At 46.9% G+C, this 21,858-nt stretch overlaps 1 long non-coding RNA gene across 2 annotated transcripts in view; it reads right to left on the reverse strand.

Moving 5' to 3' along the window:
* Positions 1-2,866: 2,866 nt before the first annotated feature.
* Positions 2,867-21,858, reverse strand: part of LOC311146661 — a 32,395-nt gene continuing 13,403 nt past the window's right edge. For both annotated transcript variants that reach the window (XR_014614705.1, XR_014614706.1), the window contains exons 2-5: positions 17,324-17,362; positions 13,743-13,868; positions 4,306-4,461; positions 2,867-3,904 (exon numbers count right to left, since the gene is read on the reverse strand). This is a non-coding gene — a long non-coding RNA (uncharacterized lncRNA). The remainder of the gene's footprint in view (positions 3,905-4,305; positions 4,462-13,742; positions 13,869-17,323; positions 17,363-21,858) is intronic.

A 21,858-nucleotide genomic window follows, 5' to 3' on the forward strand; every position in this document is an offset into this window, starting at 1 on the left:
CTTCTTCCATTTTCTAATAATTGCGCCAACAGTTGTTGCCTTCTCACCAAGCTGCTTGCCTATTGTCCTGTAGCCCATCCCAGCCTTGTGCAGGTCTACAATTTTATCCCTGATGTCCTTACACAGCTCTCTGGTCTTGGCCATTGTGAAGAGGTTGGAGTCTGTTTGATTGAGTGTGTGGACAGGTGTCTTTTATACAGGTAACGAGTTCAAACAGGTGCAGTTAATACAGGTTATGGGTGGAGAACAGGAGGCCTTCTTAAAGAAAAACTAACAGGTCTGTGAGAGCTGGAATTCTTACTAGTTGGTAGGTGATCAAATACTTATGTCATGCAATAAAATGCAAATTAATTACTTAAAAATCATACAATGTGATTTTCTGGATTTTTGTTTTAGATTCCGTCTCTCACAGTTGAAGTGTACCTATGATAAAAATTACAGACCTCTACATGCTTTGTAAGTAGGAAAACCTGTAAAATCGGCAGTGTATCAAATACTTGTTCTCCCCACTGTAGACTCATGTTCTCCAACCGCATAAATTGCCTATATGCTGCAGAGGCATATGATGCTTCATGTTAGAACATACACTTATTTGCATGGTTTGAATATAGGCTATGTTGACATATAGATGTAGGTCAATGTCAAGAAGTAGCCTATAGAACTTTAACTCTACCCACATGTACATATTACTTCAACTACCTCAACTAGCCGGTGCCCCCGCACATTGACTCTGCACCGGTACCCCCCTGTATATATAGCCTCCCTACTGTTATTTTATTTTACTTCTGCTCTTTTTTTCTCAACACTTTTTTTGTTGTTGTTTTATTTTTACTTTTTTGTTAAAAATAAATGCACTGTTGGTTAAGGGTTGTAAGTAAGCATTTCACTGTAATGTCTGCACCTGTTGTATTCGGCGCATGTGGCCAATACAATTTGATTTGATTTGACATGTATCATCCTTGCGCCTATAATAAACTCCACTATAAAGACGTGCTTATTATCACTAGGCCGATAGGCTATTGCGTAGGCTATTTGAAGGAAAGTCGGCCATGTAATAACATCGACTGTTGTTCCCTGTTACGAATCGATTACACATATTGGCCTTAACCCTAGGATGCATAGTAAACATGACGCCCCAAGAATGCATATGCAGGGTCAAATTTACCCGATAATGTAATATCTGTGTTTTATTTATATGGGTTTAAAATATTATCAATTTTGTGGAACATAATTATTTTGAGTGATGATTTGGACCTTTCAATAATTATTTTATTGTTTGAAATGTTTTTAGTCGCACTTCAACAGTTTGATACACATTTCAATGATAACATATTATGAAAATTCATAATGGCTGTTTAAAATATTAGCATATTTTTCTTACAATCAATCTTACAATCAAAGTTTCACGTTCAACCTTTTTAGTGTGAAGAACAAAATAAAACCACCTTAAGCATGTTTTATAATATTTCAAAACATTTATTTGAAAATCCAAATTTCATCATCAATATAAACGACAACACTAACAATTGTGAACTTAGAAAACATAAACACTAAAAGGAACAAAGTGTGTGTGCCTGGATACAGCCCTTAGCCGTGGTATATTGGCCATATACCACAAACCCCCAACGTTCCTTATTGATATAATAAACTGGTTACCAACGTAATTAGAGCAGTAAAAAATACATGTTTTGTCATACCTGTGGTATACGGACTGATATACCACGGCTGTCAGCCAATTAGCATTCAGGGCTCGAACCACCCAGTTTATAATTACTAATAATTTGTAGACTGCATATTGACTGCAAAAAAACATAATCATTTCAAACCTTGCTTACGTGTCTCTCTATTAGGTGTGGGAATACTTGGGAACAGATTTCTTAAATAAAAATCACTTGGAGCTCATTTCCTGGTGTTTTTACAGTCTTTTATGTCCAACAATGAAATTGTTGAAATTAATTATAATTTTGTTGCTCAGAAAACTTGATGGGCCAAATAAAACCACCCGGGGGCCAAATTCGTCCCGCGGGCCGCCACTTGGGGAACCCTGTCCTAAATCATCATTTGAGAAACATGCAGTTTAAAGTCAATTGCCAATGGATTAGGAAAGGAAGATGCTACGTCCATGGCAATAGATCAACACATGATTCGTATCTGGGTTTTGCATCCCTAAATATATTGTGACATTTTCATTGTTTTCACAGCCCTTTAAGTAATGACAATAAGGACAGTGACCAGAGTAAAGGTAGTATGCATGTGTGCTATGCCTACTGCCTCTAGAAGTTATAAGATTATAAGAAACGTTTACAGTAAATGTCATTCTCTGGACCATGACAGAGCTGACAGTTTTAAACATATGGCTCAGTTGGTATGAGCAATACCAATACTTATATGCCAACAAAAACAAAGAATGGGTAGATTGTTTTAAAATGGTATTATCTTTATTAACAATATTATGAATATTGCAAGACAGGCAGCCCCTACCCCACAAAAAACACAAGAGAAGACATCTTGATTTTTGTACACTTCATTTTGGCCCATTCTACCCCTCACCTTTCCATGCATGCAAATGGTCCCCAGTTTGTTGCTGTAATACAGTTTGTGTTCTCAGTCAACTTGCTTGGTAAAATAAGGGTCAATAAAGAAATATAAACTGCTGAAAGATGTCGTAAAGGACAACATAGCTAAAAAGGAACATATCAATTCCTAGGTTAGACAAAATACAGCTAGGAATGTGTTCAGCTCGACATTAGCAAAATGTTTACACGACTTCAAGTGCAAATTGCATTCCACTTGGAGATTCGGACACTGTCAAGGTTTGGTCTTGAATACTGTGATGCGTGATTTGAAGGAGTCAGGCGCAGGAGGGTAAATCAGAGTATACAGAGTTTATTTCATAATCCAGCGTAACCAGTCCAGTGCGCAAAACAGGTGCACTGGAACAAACATGCACACGGGGAAAATACCCCGGCAATACAAAATACTGAGCTCAACCGAGCTACTAATCCTCACAATGAACAATCACCCACAAGGACAAGGAGGCAGAGGGAACATTTAAACACGTACTAATGAGGGGAATATGAACCAGGTGTGTGTAATTGACAAGACAAGACAAATGGAATTATGAGATATGGAGCGGCAGTGGCTAGAAGGCCGAAGCCTGCCCGAACAAGGAGGGGAGGCAGCTTCGGAGGAAGTTGTGACAAATACAAACATCTGTAATGGGTTCAGGGTTGTTTATACGAGTGACAGGTGTAGTGGACTACTAGCTGAACCAGCAAGGATGAGGAAATATATGGCCTTTTGGTTATTAGTGGAATGAAGACTAGTGGACCCACCAGAAATGTATCCAAGGCAGGATACCCAGAAGAAACAACAAAGGTCTGAAACAAAGAATGTGACATTGCTAATTCTACATCATAGCAGTTATATGGCCCATAGCCTTTCCCCTGCATTCACAAACAGGTAGGCGCTACTACTTTGTAGCTCAGCCCCCTCAACACCTCCCCTACAGTTATGAAATATGATTGGTCTCAACTGAACATTTTGGTGTCAACAACCCTGTTTTTGTTGTTGCTTCAGGTTCTTCTCTAGTTGCAATGTGGTTGCAAAAGCATATTTTGGACAGACTTTTGAAAATGGCCATCAAATGATTGGGGAGAATGTAGACCCACCGGCTGATCAGGTAGAATGCAACAAGGGGTCTGGTGGGCCCCGGAGGGCCGCTGAGGCCAGACTGTTCCTCACCACGTCTGAGGGGCACTGGAGGTCCACTGGGGCCCGGCTGGCCCTCCCCACTTCTTGGGGGGGCTGGAGGTCCACTGGGGCCCGGCGGGCCCTTGCCACGTCTGGGGGGGACTGGAGGTCCACTGGGGAACGGCTGGCCCTCGCCACGCCGTGGGGGGGACTGGAGCAATGTGCAAAAGGACTATTGTTAAGTTACACTAATAGGCTATCAAGAAAGATCTGAAAGATGAATATCAAAGGTGAACATTGAATAACAAGGTAAAACCATAAGTTACAGGACATTACTGCCATTAATAAGGCATTATTCTACACATGATCAGAGAGGGAGAGAGACATTAACCCCTTTACCAAAAGAGCAACTTCTATCTACAAACATCTATTATTGTGCAGCGCTTCCCTTACTTCTTTTTCACCCAATAAAACCTCTTGCATACAGTTGATAAGAGTAATTTCAGGGGCCGGCCTACAATATCTATTCAGTTATATCAAGTAATAATTTCATCTGAAAATGTAACAATAACAAGATAGAATGAGACAAAGATATAATTAATTTACACCTACTCATTTCAAATACTGCCTTTGCCAGTACGTCTTCCAGCTGTTTCTTTCCAAAAGATGACGGTTGCTTGATGTTTAACGCATGCCCGAGACAGCTAATGACGATGGTCCCCTCCTCAAAAGAGCGGTAGGGGAACCAACCTTTTCCACCACATTAATCTAACAGGGAAGACACAGAGAGCTTGGCATGGATAACATACATACATACTGTATATATCAAACATCAAATGTTACATACTACATTACTGGTAACACTAAACAATAAAATTACATTTTGTCTGTAATCAATTGATGTGACTAAATGTATCTGTAATCTATTGATGTGACTAAATGTATCTGTAATCTATTGATGTGACTAAATGTATCTAATCTATTGATGTGACTAAATGTATCTGTAATCTATTGATGTGACTAAATGTATCTGTAATCTATTGATGTGACTAAATGTATCTAATCTATTGATGTGACTAAATGTATCTGTAATCTATTGATGTGACTAAATGTATCTAATCTATTGATGTGACTAAATGTATCTGTAATCTATTGATGTGACTAAATGTATCTAATCTATTGATGTGACTAAATGTATCTGTAATCTATTGATGTGACTAAATGTATCTCTAATCTATTGATGTGGTCATCAACACTTCTTGCCCTAACGTCTTCGTCATCTGTCCTTTATCCCTTGACTCCCTGAGCTCCTCAGACATCTTCTGGAATCTCCTCCTCTCCATCTCACCTAAACTCCCCCACCTGCCACTGAGGGTTGTCAGGTCACCTGAGATGACAATATTGTATACTGATGTCAACTATAACAGAGGATATTGTCGTGGTGAAAGTGTCGTGAGCTATTGGCTTACTTGAACAATACAGGATCACCTTCAAACTCCTCATGCTCACTTACAAAGCACTGAATGGACTGGCGCCCTCATACCTTACTGATCTTCTGCACCCCTCATTCCCACCTGCTCACTGCACTCCTCTAACAATGGCCTCCTCATCATTCCTTGCACCAGGCTCCGCTCCATAGGAGACGTTGCTTTTAGCAGTGCAGCCCCCCAAAATAGCACACAAAGACGTATAAAAACTGGCACGAATCTCCGGTTTATTGTAGAGATGCGGTGGTATGCTCTTGCTCCAGCGCCACGGGATACAGTTCTACCGTGACAGAGCTTAGGCGAGCAGACCCCATTAAGCAGACACTTTTAAGCGACTTAGTCATGCATAGCTTAACCTCTTTCTAAATATGTTGGAACACAAATTGCTTTATGTAATGAAGAGTACATGTGTAATTGTCACGATCGTCTAACAGAGTGGACCAAGGCGCAGCGTTGAAAGTGAACATATCCTTTTTATTTTACTGATCACACGATCAAAAACAATAAACGATAACGTAACGTCTACGGTTTCACACGAACCGAAATGAACAAGAAACCACAACACAAAGTGAAAAGACCGATAGTTAAATATGGCTCCCAATCAGAGACAACCAGCTGACACTCGTTGCCTCTGATTGGGAGTCACTCAGGCCAACATAGATATACAAAACATAGACTTACACACCCTGGCTCAACATAACATAGTCCCCAGAGCCAGGGCGTGACAGTAATAAAACAATTCACTTTTAAATTGTTCTCTAATTACACATTACAGAATACCCAAGTCGACTGTTTTATTGGTGTGACATGCGTCACCTAACTGTGATTGCACCCAGGTGCGTCTTGTTATTGGTGGGTGGGGTTTTTCCTATAAATTCCCAGTGTTTCCCAGTGGCTAGAAGATTCCCATTATTTGTAAAGGTTGGAGTGCCTTGAGAGGACAAGAGAAGTGAAGGTGACTTAGACCAAATTTCCAGTAATGGCAGCCTGGTTGTTGAATCGTAAGTATGAGTATGATCTCCAGCCAGGATCAGCTCTCCTTCTCCCTGGACACACCTCCCTAAACCTATGACCTTTGTATGTATTGCTGTTTCTAATTTAAAGTGATATAATCATTGTATGACCGTTAGCGCTGAAGATTGTGTGATATAATTGCGGAGCGCTCCAATGGTGATTATAGAGATGTGACTCTCTAACATTGGTGCTGAAAGATATTGGTGCTTCAGAAAATAAATCTGCTGTCTATTTGAAATCTATCTCAGGCACATCAGATACAACTAATTGCATTAGGCTGTATCAATGGCTTTGTGATTCGTTGGCCAGTCAATTCAGGTGTGATAGGGCCGGGCTGGATAAAAATGCTTTCTTGCTGTTCACTTGGAAACGAATTAGGAAACATGGCATCACTTTGTACTTCCATAATAACTGCTATGTAACTGCTATGTAATTACAGTCTAGCGGTATTAGTTGTTAGATACAGCACAACTCCAGCCAACATGTTTCAGAACAATGCTTATACTGCATTTATTACTGTGTACTAGTTGTATAGGATTGAGGGCGGCTTGATGTAGTGTGACCAGATACACTGTCATTACTACTTACATAGGCATCCATCTCACAGTTGCTGAATGATTATGGATTGATAAGTGATTTGTAGTGAACCGCATAGTTTTAAGTAATAGATTTCTGAATAGATTTCACTTATGATTAAAATCATGGACCTCATTCCTGTAAATCACTCATGAATGTGCAAAAACCTTCCTCAACCATGAATGCTTACTCTCAGAAGAATCCTCCATATTCCTCCTGCCCCTGGGCGAGATCATGCAACATCACAAAGTTCACTTCCACTGCTATGCTGATGACGCCCAGCTGTACCTCTCCACCAAACCCACCACTCCCCTCACTCATCAGCTGCCTTCACGACATCCAGAGCTGGATGAACATGAACCTCCTCAAACTCAACAGCAACAAGACAGAGGCTCCAAATCTACTCTCTCCAAGCATCACCACAGATGGTTTCCCGGTTCATCTGTAAACACAAGTCAAAAGCCTCAGTGTCTCCCTGGATAGTTCCCTCTCTTTCCAACCCCACATAAAAACCAGCACCCGGACAGCATTCTTCCACCTCCGCAATAACTCCAGGCTCCACCCCTCTCTGTCACACTCCAGCACTGAAACCCTCATCCATGCCATGGTTACTTCCTGACTAGGCTACTGTAACACTCATCACCAGATGCCTTGGTTACTTCCTGACTAGACTAATGTAACACTCTCCTCACCAGATGCGTTGGTTTCTTCCTGACAAGACTACTGTAACACTCTCCTCACCAGATGCCTTGGTTACTTCCTGACTAGACTACTGTAACACTCATCACCAGATGCCTCGGTTAATTCCTGACTAGACTACTGTAACACTCTCCTCACCAGATGCCTTGGTTACTTCCTGACTAGTGTAACACTCTCCTCACCAGATGCCTTGGTGGTCCTCTGTAGCTCAGCTGGTAGAGCACGGCGCTTGTAACGCCAAGGTAGTGGGTTCGATCCCCGGGACCACCCATACACAAAAATGTATGCACGCATGACTGTAAATTGCTTTGGATAAAAGCGTCTGCTAAATGGCATATTATTATTATTATTGGTTACTTCCTGACTAGACTACTGTAACGCTCTCCTCACCAGATGCCTTGGTTACTTCCTGACTAGAATACTGTAACATCCTCCTCACCAGATGCCCACCAAACTCATCAATAGACTCCAACTGGTTCTGAATTGCTGCCAGAATCCACACCAGCACCAGATCAACTGAACACATCAAACCAATCCTGGCTCCCTGTGCAATCCTGTATTAACTTTAAAATACTCCTCCTCACATACAAAGTCCTCCACAACCTGGCACCCACCTACCTCTCTGATCTTTTCCCAGTCTATTCCCCCTCCCGCTCCCTCCGCTCCTCCTCTGCTGGTCTCCTTGTCTCCCCCCCATTCCACCTCTCCACCATGGGTGCCTGGGCCTTTAGCACCTATTCCCAACCAAACCCTTACCCTAAGCCGGGTAACCTACCTCCTTAAACCAAACCGGTACCCTACCACCGTAAACCAAACCCTTACCCTAAACCGGGTACCCTAACACCTTAAACCAAACCCTTACCCTAAACCGGGTACCCTACCACCTTAAACCAAATCCTTACCCTAAGGTATCCTCTTCCCAACCCCTCCCTTCTTTTTTTATCGGTCCTATTTTGTCTGGTCCTTTGATTTGAGATTGTTTAAATTTTTTATTGCTGTTGATTGATGCACTTGATTTTATGACCTTATGTATCACACTTAATTTTATGTAGGCCTACTTTTAATGTAAGATGTCTTTGAGAGTCCTGAAAGGTGTCCGCCAAATTAAAATGAATTATTATTATTAGTAGTAGTAGTGAATCTGTCACGACTTCCGCCAAGGCTGCCTCCCCTCCTTGTTCGGGCAGGTTTCGGCATTTGTTGTCACTGGCTTACTAGCTACTGCCGATCCCATTCTCATCACTCCACTTGTCATGTCTTGTCTTGTCAATCACACACACCCGGTGCTCATTCCCCTAATTAGTATGTGTATAAGTGTTCCCTCTGTTCCCCTTGTCTTTGTGAGTGATTGTTTCATTGTGAGAGCGAGTAGCTTGGTTGAGCTACTCTTCCATTTGTTATTGCCAAGGTGGAATATTTCCCTTGTGATAGTTTCGTATTGACGCTGGGTGCGTTTTATTTACGTAAACGGAATAAACTCTGGACTTCAGTGTTTTACCTCCTGCGCCAGACTCCTTCATTCACACCTCATCACAGAATCACTCACCCGCTGAATGAAGTCAGCAGGAGAAGACCACATGCCTGGACTTGTGGCAAGGGTCCAGGAGCATTCCTCGATGCTGGCCAGCTTGGGGGAAGCGATGGATCGGGTTCTTCAGGTAGTACAATGCCAGGAGAGGAGAGGACCTGATCTTTCGAGACCAGCTGGTCAACCGGATCCAGCCACCTACACCCCAGCCCCTGGAGGGATCCAGATATCCCGGCCACCGGCGTTTGATGGGACGGCAGCGCGATGTAAGGGATTTCTGCTCCAACTAGAGTTGTGTTTCTCCAGCATCAGGCCGGCGCCACTGGAGCGGGAGAAGGTATCCGTCCTCGTTTCCTGCCTTTGTGGGAGAGCCCTGGAGTGGGCCAACGCGGTGTGGAATGAGGGAGGTGCCGCGTTGGAGGACTACGGGGAGTTTGCTCGCCTCTTTCGGGCCGTTTTCGATCACCCGCCTAAGGGTCGAAAGGCGGGCGAACGACTGGTCCATCTGAGGCAGTGGACGAGGACCGCACAGGACTACGCGCTGGAGTTCCGGACGCTGGCAGCGGGGTCCGGGTGGAATGAGCGGGCCCTGATCGACCATTTCCGGTGCCACCTAAGGGAGGACGTCCGGCGGGAGCTAGCCTGCCGTGATGCCATGCTATCGTTCTCCCAACTGGTGGACATGGCCATTCGGCTGGACAATCTGCTAGCAGCCAGAGAACGTCCTGGTAGGGGTCTGCCCATTCCCACTCCGGATGATTCTGACCCCAAGCAGATGGAGCTGGGGGAGCCGCCGGTCGAGAGAGCGCAGGAGGACAGCGACAGTGCCACTCTGGTGGCACGAAGGGACAATCCACTTCACATCGCAGTCAACGTTCCTTTGGGTCTGGAGGCGGTAGCCAGGGTACTCATGCATCACCCCAGGTAACAAACACCCAAAATTGTTCAGAGCCCTTTGCGGCGCACTGTACTTTATCTATCTCCTTTCCCGATCACCTGGTAGTTTCCCAGTGTAAGGCGCTAGTCAATTCAGGCGCAGCTGGGAACTTTATGGACAGGGCATTTGCACGCTGTCAATGCATTTAATTGGTTCCCCTATCCATTCCACTCCCCATCAGAGCACTTGATAGTCGACCATTAGGGTCCGGGTTGGTTAAGGAGGTTACTGTACCAATCACCATGATTACACAGGAGACGCATGTTGAGCAGGTCACTTTTTTGATTATTGAGTCTCCTGCTTACCCTGTAGTCTTAGGTATTCTGTGGTTAGCCCTTCATAACCCCACTTTTTCATGGCCGCAGAGGGTTCTTACGGGGTGGTCGTGTGAGTGTCCGGGTAGGTGTCTAGGTGTTTCCGTTGGTGCGACCACGGTGGAAAGTCCAGACGGTACCCCCACCGTGCGCATTCCCCACGAATACCATGATCTGGCGCTCGCGTTTTCCAAGACGCAAGCGACTAAATTACCACCTCATCGGGAGGGGGATTGCGCGATAAACCTTTGGGTAGACGCTGTACCTCCCAGGAGTCATGTGTATCCCCTGTCGCAGGCTGAAACGGAGGCTATGGAAACATACGTCACTGAGTCCCTGCGCCAGGGGTATATACGTCCCTCCACTTCACCTGCTTCCTTGAGTTTCTTCTTTGTGAACAAGAAAGATGCCGGTTTACGCCCGTGCATTGATTATCGACCACTGAATAAGGTGACTGTACGATTTAGTTGTTATCCCTTCCCTTCATTCCTTCAGTGATTGAGTCAATACATGGGGCCCATTTTTTCACCAAATTAGACCTCAGGAGTGCCTACAACCTGGTGCGTATTCGGGAAGGGGATGAGTGGAAAACCGCATTCAGCACAACCTCGGAGCATTATGAATACCTGGTGATGCCCTACGGTTTGATGAATGATCCATCCGTTTTCCAGTCCTTTGTGAACGAGGTGTTTCTGGACATGCTTGGTCGCGGTGTGGTGGTCTACATCGATGACATCCTGGTGTATTCCGCTACGAGCGCTGAGCATGTGTCCCTGGTTTGCAAGGTACTGGTCCGACTGCTGGAGAATGATCTTTATGCCAAGGCAGAGAAGTGAGAGTTTTTCCAGCAGTCAATCTCCTTCCTCGGATACCGCATTACTACCACAGGTGTGGAGATGGAGGGAGATCGCATTTCAGCCGTGCGTAATTGACCGACTCCAACCACGGTGAAGGAGGTGCAGTGCTTCCTTGGCTTTGCCAATTACTATCGGAGGTTTATTCGGGGCTTTGGCAAGGTCGCAGCTCCCATTACATCTCTGTTGAAGGGTGGGCCGTCCCGGCTCCGCTGGTCTGCTGAGGCTGATTTGGCCTTCAGTAGATTGCAGGGTCTGTTCACCTCAGCCCCGATACTGGCTCACCCCGATTCATCACTACCGTTCGTAGTGGAGGTGGATGCGTCCAAGGTAGGGATAGGTGCTGTCTTATCCCAACGCTCGGGCACGCCACCCAAGCTCCGCCCCTGTGCCTTCTTTTCGAAGAAGCTCAGCTCGGCGGAGCAGAACTACAGCGTTGGTGATCGGGAGCTGCTGGTTGTTGTCCGAGCTTTGACGGTGTGGAGGCATTGGCTCGAAGGGGCGAAACACCCTTTCCTCGTCTGGACAGACCACCATAACCTGGAGTACATTCGGGCAGCGAGGAGGCTGAATCCTCGCCAGGCCAGGTGGGCCCTATTCTTCACCCGGTTTGATTTCACACTCTCATACATTCCGGGTACGAAGAACGTGAAGGCAGACGCACTGTCTTGGCTGTATGACACAGAGGAGAGGCCCAGAGACAACACCCCCATACTCCCGGCCTTATGCATTGTGGCGCCGGTAGTATGGGCGATGGATGCTGATATAGCGCAGGCATTACGCACAGATCCATCTTTACCGCAGTGTCCAGCTGGGCTGCAGTACGTACCTGCACTTATGCGTGATCGTCTGATCTACTGGGCACACACGACACCCTCCTCTGGTCATACAGGTATCGGTTGTACAATGCGCTGCCTGACCGAGAAGTACTGGTGGCCTACCTTGGCTAAGGACGTGAGGGTGTATGTTTCCTCCTGCTCAGTGTGTGCTCAGAGTAAGGCACCTAGGCACCTCCCAGCGGGTAAGCTACAACCTTTACCAGTTCCACAACGACCATGGTCTCACCTTAGTATTGATTTTCTTACTGATCTTCCCCTCTCCCAAGGTAACACCACTATCCTGGTCGTTGTGGATCGCTTTTCGAAGTCCTGCCGCCTCCTTCCTCTGCCCAGTCTCCCCACGGCCCTACAAACTGCAGAGGCTCTGTTTACTCACGTCTTCCGGCACTACGGGGTACCAGAGGATATAGTGCAGAATACACTCAGAACTCTCTCCGCCACTCCTCAACTAACCTAACACCCTTCCAATGTGTTTTGGGTTACCAACCAGTCCTGGCACCGTGGCACCAGAGCCAGACCGAGGCTCCTGCGGTGGATGACTGGTTTCGGCGCGTGGAGGAGACTTGGGACGCTGCCCACATTCACCTCCAGCGCGCCGTGCGTCGTGAGAAGGCGAACTCTGACCACCACCGCAGGGAGGCCCCGGTTTTCGTACTGGGGGATCGGGTCTGGCTCTCGACCCGGAATCTACCCCTCCGCCTGCCCTGCCGGAAGCTGAGCCCGCGGTTTGTGGGGCCGTTTAAAGTCCTGAGGAGGATAAATGAGGTTACATACAGGTTGTTACTCCCCCCTGATTACCGTATTAACCCTTCGTTTCATGTGTCTCTCCTCAGGCCGGTGGTAGCTGGTCCGCTCCAGGAGTCTGAGGTGCGGGAGGTTCCTCCACCTCCTCTGGACATTGAGGGGGCCCCGGCATACTCGGTCCGTTCCATACTGGATTCGAGGCGTTGGGTGGGGGGCCTTCAGTATCTCATGGAGTGGGAAGGGTACGGTCCGGAGGAACGGTGCTGGGTCCCAAGGAGGGCATCCTCGATCCCTCCCTGTTGAGGGATTTCCACCGTCGCCATCCGACTCGCCCTGCTCCGCGTCCCCCTGGCCGTCCCCGAGGTCGGGGTCGGCGCACTGCTGGAGCTGCGCGTCGGGGGGGGGGGGGGGGGGGGGGTACTGTCACGACTTCCGCGAAGGCTGCCTCCCCTCCTTGTTCGGGCAGGTTTTGGCGTTCGTCGTCACCGGCTTACTAGCTACTGCCGATCCCATTCTCATCACTCCACTTGTCATGTCTTGTCTTGTCAATCACACACACCTGGTGCTCATTCCCCTAATTAGTATGTGTATAAGTCTTCCCTCTGTTCCCTTTGTCTTTGTGAGTGATTGTTTCATTGTGAGAGCTTTGAGCTACTCTTCCATTTGTTATTGCCAAGGTGGAATATTTCCCTTGTGATAGTTTCATATTGACGGTGGGTGCGTTTTATTTATGTAAATGGAATAAACTCTGAACTTCGGTGTTTTACCTCCTGCGCCTGACTCCTTCATTCACACCTCATCACAGAATCGGGAAAAAAACACCCACATAAAGATGTTTTTAAAATAATACTTTAAAACCCCCTTTAAAAATAATCCAGCAGGAAACAGTCTTGAAATGAGGAATATATCCTATTTTTCTGACAAAAAAATGATTACTGTGGAAAGACGCATTATGGAATGGAGACGTGAAAGTGATAAAGCAATTCTCAACATTTCACATCAGAATGTAGGACTACATTTTTTATGTTGGAATAAATATTAATCTGAGAATACATACCTTACCCCTTCAGCACCTCTGCACAAACAAGTTATAGGCTGACACACTGCGCTTATAACCAGCAGCTTTGCAGCGCCGGGTGTTGCAGGAGGTATTAAGTTAACGCCCATAGTTACCAATCCAGTTCTGTAATTTGAAAGGAAAGCGTTGTCGTTAGATGTAACTCAACTAAAAACATTCAAGCATAACACTGTATAACTTCTGTGTTGATAAAATACAGTTTACAGTACTATAATTAACATGATTTTACACTGTTGCCTGATTCTGACTAATCCGCCGTTCTTTTAGGTGTTGGGTTGTTTATTCTTTATTTCATAATATTCTAATAATACAGGCGTTAGGAAAGCAAACACTTGGCCTGGGGTCGTTCAGTGGTCTTGTGCTGTGGTGGAATGTCTCCCCATTATGCTTGCACCAATCCAATGCTTTTAAATGCATGAGGTGAAAAGAAAGTGTGAACACTTCTGGATGCAGGGTATCAGAACACAGCCTATTTCTTTCCCCACTCTCCCCGAAATCAATTTTTCCCCCCAATCCCTCTTGCCACTATCCCCTCAAAATCCACCAACCTTGTAGTCACATGTCCCTAATTCCACCCCCCCCCCCCCCCCCCCCCCCCCCATTATACTGCACTCACATAGAGAGCCTACTGCAGGTTACAATGTGAAGCAAATGAAAAGCTGTGACACTCTGGCTCCACGGACCTTTATTCTTGAGCCAGGGTTGTTCATGTTCATTTGTTTTGGGTGTATTTCTATGTGGGGGTGTCTAGGTTGTTGTATTTCTATGTTGGGTGATTGTGCGTGTTTGTATTCATTGACTCCCAATCGGAGGTAACGAGTGTCAGCTGTTCGGCTCGTTATCTCTGATTGGGAGCCATATTTAAGATGTAGGTTTCTGGTGTTAGTGGTGGGTTATTGTTCCAAATGTTCTATGTTCAGTCTGTGTACTGAGGACGTCACGGTTCGTGTTTTGTTTTGTCGTGTGTTTCTTTATCAAATTAAAGTCATGTTCACTCGCTACGCTGCGCATTGGTTTCATCCTTACAACCGCCGTGACAGAATAACCCACCCCAAGAGGACCAAGCGGCGTAACAAGCAGGGTGTCCAGGAGCCGACGCCCTTTCCAACTTTAGCGGATATCCACTTCAACTGGGTCAAGCCGCGTGAGGAGGAGAGAGGTTGGACTTGGGAGCAGAGGATGGAGAGTCTGGAGAGTCTGGCGAGGAAGATAGATGCCTGGTCCACGGGGAGGAGAGACCCCCAGAAATTTTTTGGGGGGGGGCTCACGACGTCGGGGCAGAAGGTGTACGGCCCGGAGGAGTGCAAGAGGTTGGCAGATATGGCCGCCAGTACAAGGGGGCTACTGGGTAAAGCAGGGAAGGAAAGTGTTGAGGCACGGCATGAGGTACTGGGGTGTGTAACCAGTTCGGTCCGGCCCGTTCCTAGTCCCGAGGTGCAGCCAGTAGTGTGTGTTCCCTGTACGGTACGGCCTGTTCCGGCCCCTCGCACTAAGTGTACGGTGCGCGTCGCCAGCCCGGTTCAGCCTGTCCCTGCACCACGTAGGAGGGATACGGTGCGCTTCGCCAGCCCAGCCCGGCCTGTTCCTACTCCACGCACCAGGGATACGGTGCGCTTCGCCAGCCCGGCCCGGCCTGTTCCGGCCACTCGCACCAGGGATACGGTGCGCGTCGCCAGCCCCGCCCGGCCTGTTCCTGCTCTCCGCACTAGGCGTGAGGTGAGTCCCCAGGGTCCAGCATGCCCTGTTCCGGCTCCTCGCACTAGGCGTTATGGGAGTCCCCAGGGTCCAGCATGCCCTGTTCCGACTCCCCGCACTAGCCCTGAGATGCGTGTCCTCAGCCCGGTACCTCCAGTTCCGGCACCACGCATCGGGCCTACGGTGCGTCCCCAGGGCCAAGCATGCCCTGTTGCTTCTCCCCGCACTAGCCCTGAGATGCGTGTCCTCAGCCCGGTACCTCCAGTTCCGGCACCACGCACCAGTTCTACGATGCGCTTCAGACAGCCAGAGTCTGCCGTCTGCCCAACGGGGCCTGAACTGTCCGTCTGCCCAACGCCGTCTGAACTGCCCGTCTGCCCAACGGCGCCTGAACTGCCCGTCTGCCAAGCGCCGCAGGGGCTGCCCGTCTGCCATGAGCCTGCAAAGCCGCCCGTCTGCCATGAGCCTACAGAGCCGTCCGCCAGACCGGAGCCGCTAGAGCTCTCCGCCAGACAGGAGCAGCCAGAGCCTTCCGCCAGACAGGATCAGCCAGAGCCTTCCGCCAGACAGGATCAGCCAGAGCCTTCCGCCAGACAGGATCAGCCAGAGCCTTCCGCCAGACAGGATCAGCCAGAGCCTTCCGCCAGACAGGATCAGCCAGAGCCTTCCGCCAGACAGGATCAGCCAGAGCCTTCCGCCAGACAGGATCAGCCAGAGCCTTCCGCCAGACAGGATCAGCCAGATCCTTCTGCCAGACAGGATCCGCCAGAGCCAGCCAGCCAGGATCCGCCATTCAGTCTGGTGCTGCCCCTCAGTCAGGTACTGTCCCTTAGTCCGGTGCTGCCCCTTAGTCCGGTGCCGCCCCTTAATCCAGTGGGGTTTAGTTGGGGGGTGGTCATGAGGAAGGGTAGACTAAAGCGGAGAGTGACTAAGGTGGAGTGGGGACCACGACCTGGGCCAGAGCCGCCACCAGGGACAGACGCCCACCCAGACCCTCCCCTAGACTGTATGCTGGTGCGCCCGGAGGTCGCACCTTTAGGGGGGGGTAATGTGACACTCTGGCTCCACGGACCTTTATTCTTGAGCCAGGGTTGTTCATGTTCATTTGTTTTGGGTGTATTTCTATGTGGGGGTGTCTAGGTTGTTGTATTTCTATGTTGGGTGATTGTGCGTGTTTGTATTCATTGACTCCCAATCGGAGGTAACGAGTGTCAGCTGTTCGGCTCGTTATCTCTGATTGGGAGCCATATTTAAGATGTAGGTTTCTGGTGTTAGTGGTGGGTTATTGTTCCAAATGTTCTATGTTCAGTCTGTGTACTGAGGACGTCACGGTTCGTGTTTTGTTTTGTCGTGTGTTTCTTTATCAAATTAAAGTCATGTTCACTCGCTACGCTGCGCATTGGTTTCATCCTTACAACCGCCGTGACAAAAGCACTTAAAGCGGCAATCGGCTGTAAAAACAATAAAGCATCTTCCATGTTCCTGTTTGGGTAAAAAGCTATGGGACGGGGCTGGAGAATGTTACCACTCTCAAATTCATAGCCAGAGCTGACCATCCATAATATCGCTAGAGGCTATACAGTGTTTGTTTACATTTACTTTGTTTAAAAACATTGGAGTAAAACAAGCTTTTATTTGGGGTTCTGGTGGGGTATGACAGTTGAACTAAGCTCATAATGCATTTATAAGTTATATATCTTCAAGAATCAATGGGTACAAAAGTCCAAAGATGGATGTAGAAACTGCTGATTTCCCCTTTAAAAGCTTAATGACAAGTAGCTATCTAATCTGACTAAATATTTCACCTGTTGAAGTGTTTTACTTATTATTTTGAAACAAACATTGAAGGGAATTGTTGAACATACCTTCAGTGATGGGAGAAGTCATCATTGAGTGGGAACAGACTAGAATGGGAACAAAGAAATTACATGTAGCTACAACGTTTTGAGGATAGCTAGCTAATCTTTTTCTAGCTAGCTAACATTACTGTAACTAACATTCTTTAGGTGATACTAGCTATATTAGCTAGCTCAGAGACTATGAAACTATGAAAATCAGGGTCTAAACAGCTCTCCAAGTTATAATTAAAGCATGCTTTTATAAGAACCATACTTGCCAATGACATAATTAAGTTGTAGAAGAACGTTCCTTTCCTGTAAATATTACACGGTACACTCACGATCAAAAGCTCAAGGACAATTTCCCGCGAAACCCAGGACTTTCACACTAAAAACTCCCGGGAAAGATTTTGGGTTTGGCTTCTATGGTGAACATGCGCACTCAGTCTCCGTTAAAATCACCATTGAAAGGGTCGTGTATCACACAGTACGATGTGGGGTTCTGAATCACTATTCGAAGGTAACGAGTACCACATTCACAATATGAATGGTGTGATTGGTAAGATGTTTCCACCCTTTAATGGGGTGATTGTTGTGTTCTAATCGGGTGCACCAATTCAGGCCGAAACTCTGTGTGGGTTCTGAACGACAACTCCGAGCATCCATTGACCGAGGAGGTCCAGAAGTACCTTCACCACTACGATTCTAGCCATACATTATATAAAGACCAACATGTAAATGCCAATTCATGGGGGGAGATTGTGGAGACACTGGGGTCCGACGCAACCACTTGTTCGAAACAAGTGGGGTAGGGTTCACAACAAGTTTGTCAAGGCAAAGAAAATAAACACGGCGGGTCGCAGTGGAGATGCCGGTGGAGAGGCTACTCCAGAAATGTAACAGTTAGCTGCTGGCTTGTTCGGGACGTGAAGCATGAGAAGACTGAAAGCAACATACCGTCTTCAACAAAGGATGAGGTACAGTGAGGGAAAAAAGTATTTGATCCCCTGATGATTTTGTACTTTTGCCCACTGTCAAAGACATGATCAGTCTATAATTTTAATGGTAGGTTTATTTGAACAGTGAGAGACAGAATAACAACCAAAAAATCCAGAAAAACGCATGTCAAAAATTTTATAAATTGATTTGCATTTTAATGAGGGAAATAAGTATTTGACCCCTCTACAAAACATGACTTAGTACTTGGTGGCAAAACCCTTGTTGGCAATCACAGAGGTCAGACGTTTCTTGTAGTTGGCCACCAGGTTTGCACACATCTCAGGAGGGATTTTGTCCCACTCCTCTTTGCAGATCTTCTCCAAGTCATTAAGGTTTCGAGGCTGACGTTTGGCAACTCGAACCTTCAGCTCCCTCCACAGATTTTCTATGGGATTAAGGTCTGGAGACTGGCTAGGCCACTCCAGGACCTTAATGTGCTTCTTCTTGAGCCACTCCTTTGTTGCCTTGGCTGTGTGTTTTGGGTCATTGTCATGCTGGAATACCCATCCACGACCCATTTTCAATGCCCTGGCTGAGGGAAGGAGGTCCTCACCCAAGATTTGACGGTGCATGGCCCCGTCCATCGTCCCTTTGATGCGGTGAAGTTGTCCTGGTCCCTTAGCATAAAAACACCCTCAAAGCATAATGTTTCCACCTCCATGTTTGACAGTGGGGATGGTGTTCTTGGGGTCATAGGCAGCATTCCTCCTCCTCCAAACACGGCGAGTTGAGTTGATGCCAAAGAGCTCGATTTTGGTCTCATCTGACCACAACACTTTCACCCAGTTCTCCTCTGAATCATTCAGATGTTCATTGGCAAACTTCAGACGGGCATGTATATGTGCTTTTTTGAGAAGGGGGACCTTGCGGGCGCTGCAGGATTTCAGTCCTTCACGGCGTAGTGTGTTACCAATTGTTTTCTTGGTGACTATGGTCCCAGCTGCCTTGAGATCATTGATAAAATCCTTCCGTGTAGTTCTGGGCTGATTCCTCACCGTTCTCATGATCATTGCAACTCCACGAGGTGAGATCTTGCATGGAGCCCCAGGTCGAGGGAGATTGACAGTTATTTTGTGTTTCTTCCAATTTCGAATAATCGCACCAACTGTTGTCACCTTCTCACCAAGCTGCTTGGCGATGGTCTTGTAGCCCATTCCAGTCCTGTGTAGGTCTACAATGTTGTCCCTGACATCCTTGGAGAGCTCTTTGGTCTTGGCAATGGTGGAGAGTTTGGAATCTGATTGATTGATTGATTGCTTCTGTGGACAGGTGTCTTTTATACAGGTAACAAACTGAGATTAGGAGCACTCCCTTTAAGAGTGTGCTCCTAATCTCAGCTCGTTACCTGTATAAAAGACACCTGGGAGCCAGAAATCTTTCTGATTGAGAAGGGGTCAAATACTTATTTCCCTCATTAAAATGCAAATCAATTTATAAAAAATTTAACATGCGTTTCTCTGGATTTTGTTGTTGTTATTCTGTCTCTCACTGTTCAAATAAACCTACCATTAAAATGATAGACTGATCATTTCTTTGTCAGTGGGCAAATGTACAAAATCAGCAGGGGATCAAATACTTTTTTCCCTCACTGTAAGTTGACTGAGAACACATTCTCATTTACAGCAACGACCTGGGGAATAGTTACAGGCAGGGGCGCAACTTTCACTGGGGACGGGGGGGGACGGGGATGTCCCCCCACATTCTGAAATTGTCCCTCCCAGTTTTATCATTGGAATGTGATAGAAAACGATGCAACAGTGTCTTTAGGACCATGCGGACGCCTCCGAGTGGTCGGGTAGGCTGTTTGGCGTGTTTATCTGACTGGTTAGATAAATAAAAAAACGTCTAAAACCAAAGTTGCGCCCCTGGTTACAGGGGAGAGGAGGAGGCATGAATGAGCCAATTGGAAGCTGGGGATGATTAGGTGGCCATGATTGTATGAGGGCCAGATTGAGAATTTAGCCAGGCCACCAGGGTTAACACCCCTACTCTTACGATAAGTGGCATGGGATCTTTAGTGACCACAGAGAGACAGGACACCCGTTTAATGTCCCATCTGAAAGACTGCACCCTACACAGAGCAATGTTCCCCATCACTGCCCTGGGGCATTATCTTTTTTTAGACCAGAGGAAAGAGTGCCTCCTACTTGGCCCCCAACACCACTTCCAGCAGCATATGGTCTCCCATCCAGGGACCAACCAGGACCAACCCTGCTTAGCTTCAGAGGTAAGCCAGCAGTGGGAGGGCCACTGTCCTTCAGGACAACAACCTCTCCCTCAACATCAGCAAGACAAAGGAGCTGATCGTGGACTACAGGAAACAGAGGGCAGAGTACGCCCCCTTTCACATCGACAGGGCTGTAGTGGAGAGGGTCGAGAGCTTCAAGTTCCTCTGTGTCCACATCACTAAGGATCTATCATGGTGCAAACACACCAACGCAGTCATGAAGAGGGCACAACAACGCCTCTATCCCCCTCAGGAGGCTGAAGATATTTGGCATGGGCCCTTAGATCCTCAAAAAGTTATACAGCTGCACCATTGAGAGCAGCACCGCTTGGTATGGCAACTGCTTGGCATCTGACCACAACAAGGCGCTACAGAGGGTAGTGCGTATGGCCCAGTACATCACTGGGGCCGAGCTCCCTCTCATCCAGGACCTCTATACCAGGCAGTGTCAGAGGAAGGCCCTACAAATGGTCAAAGACTCCAGCCACCCAAGTCATAGACTCTTCTCTCTGCTACCGCATGGCAAGCGGTACCGATGCACCAACTATGGAACCAACAGGACCCTGAACAGGTTCTACCCCCAAGCCGTAAGACTGCTAAATAGTTATACCGCATGGCAAGCGGTACCGATGCACCAACTCTGGAACCAACAGGACCATGAACAGGTTCTACCCCCAAGCTGTAAGACTGCTAAATAGCTGGTTAAATAGTTAACCAAATAGCTACCCTGACTATCTGCATTGACAATTTTTGCACAAACTTTGTTGACTCATCACATACGCTGCTGCTACTTTTGACTATATTTCACTTTATTTCTAGTTATATGTACATATCTACCTCAATTACCTCATACCCCTGCTCATCGACTCGGTACTGGTACCCCTTGTATAGCCGAATTATCGTTACCCATTGTGTATCTATTATTACCTTTATTATTAAGTGTTTTACTTTTCTATTATTTCTCTATTTTCTTTCTCTCTGCATTGTTGAGAGGGGCCATAAGTAAGCATTTCACTGTTAGTCCACACCTGTTGTTTACGAAGCATGTGATGGTTTGATTCTAAATGTGATGTTCACTGGATAAACTAGCTATGAGTTGAACATATTTGGCTGAAAATAAACTAGTAGCCAGTTGTTGTTGATGCCCATGGTGGAATCATACCTAACCTGCTGGCTCCTGAAGCCTATATCTCCATGAGTTCCTGAGTCTAGCTAACGTTAGCTAGCTAGCGTCGTGAGTTAGCATTTTGCTAGGTAGCTGAGCTGTTTTATAAGTAAACGGCTGATATGAATCAAACACAGTAGCTAGCTAGCAAACCCTCCTTCGCGACAATGT

Source organism: Coregonus lavaretus (genome assembly GCF_964263955.1).
Source record: "Coregonus lavaretus genome assembly, chromosome: 19".
NCBI classification, from domain to species: Eukaryota; Metazoa; Chordata; class Actinopteri; order Salmoniformes; family Salmonidae; genus Coregonus; species Coregonus lavaretus.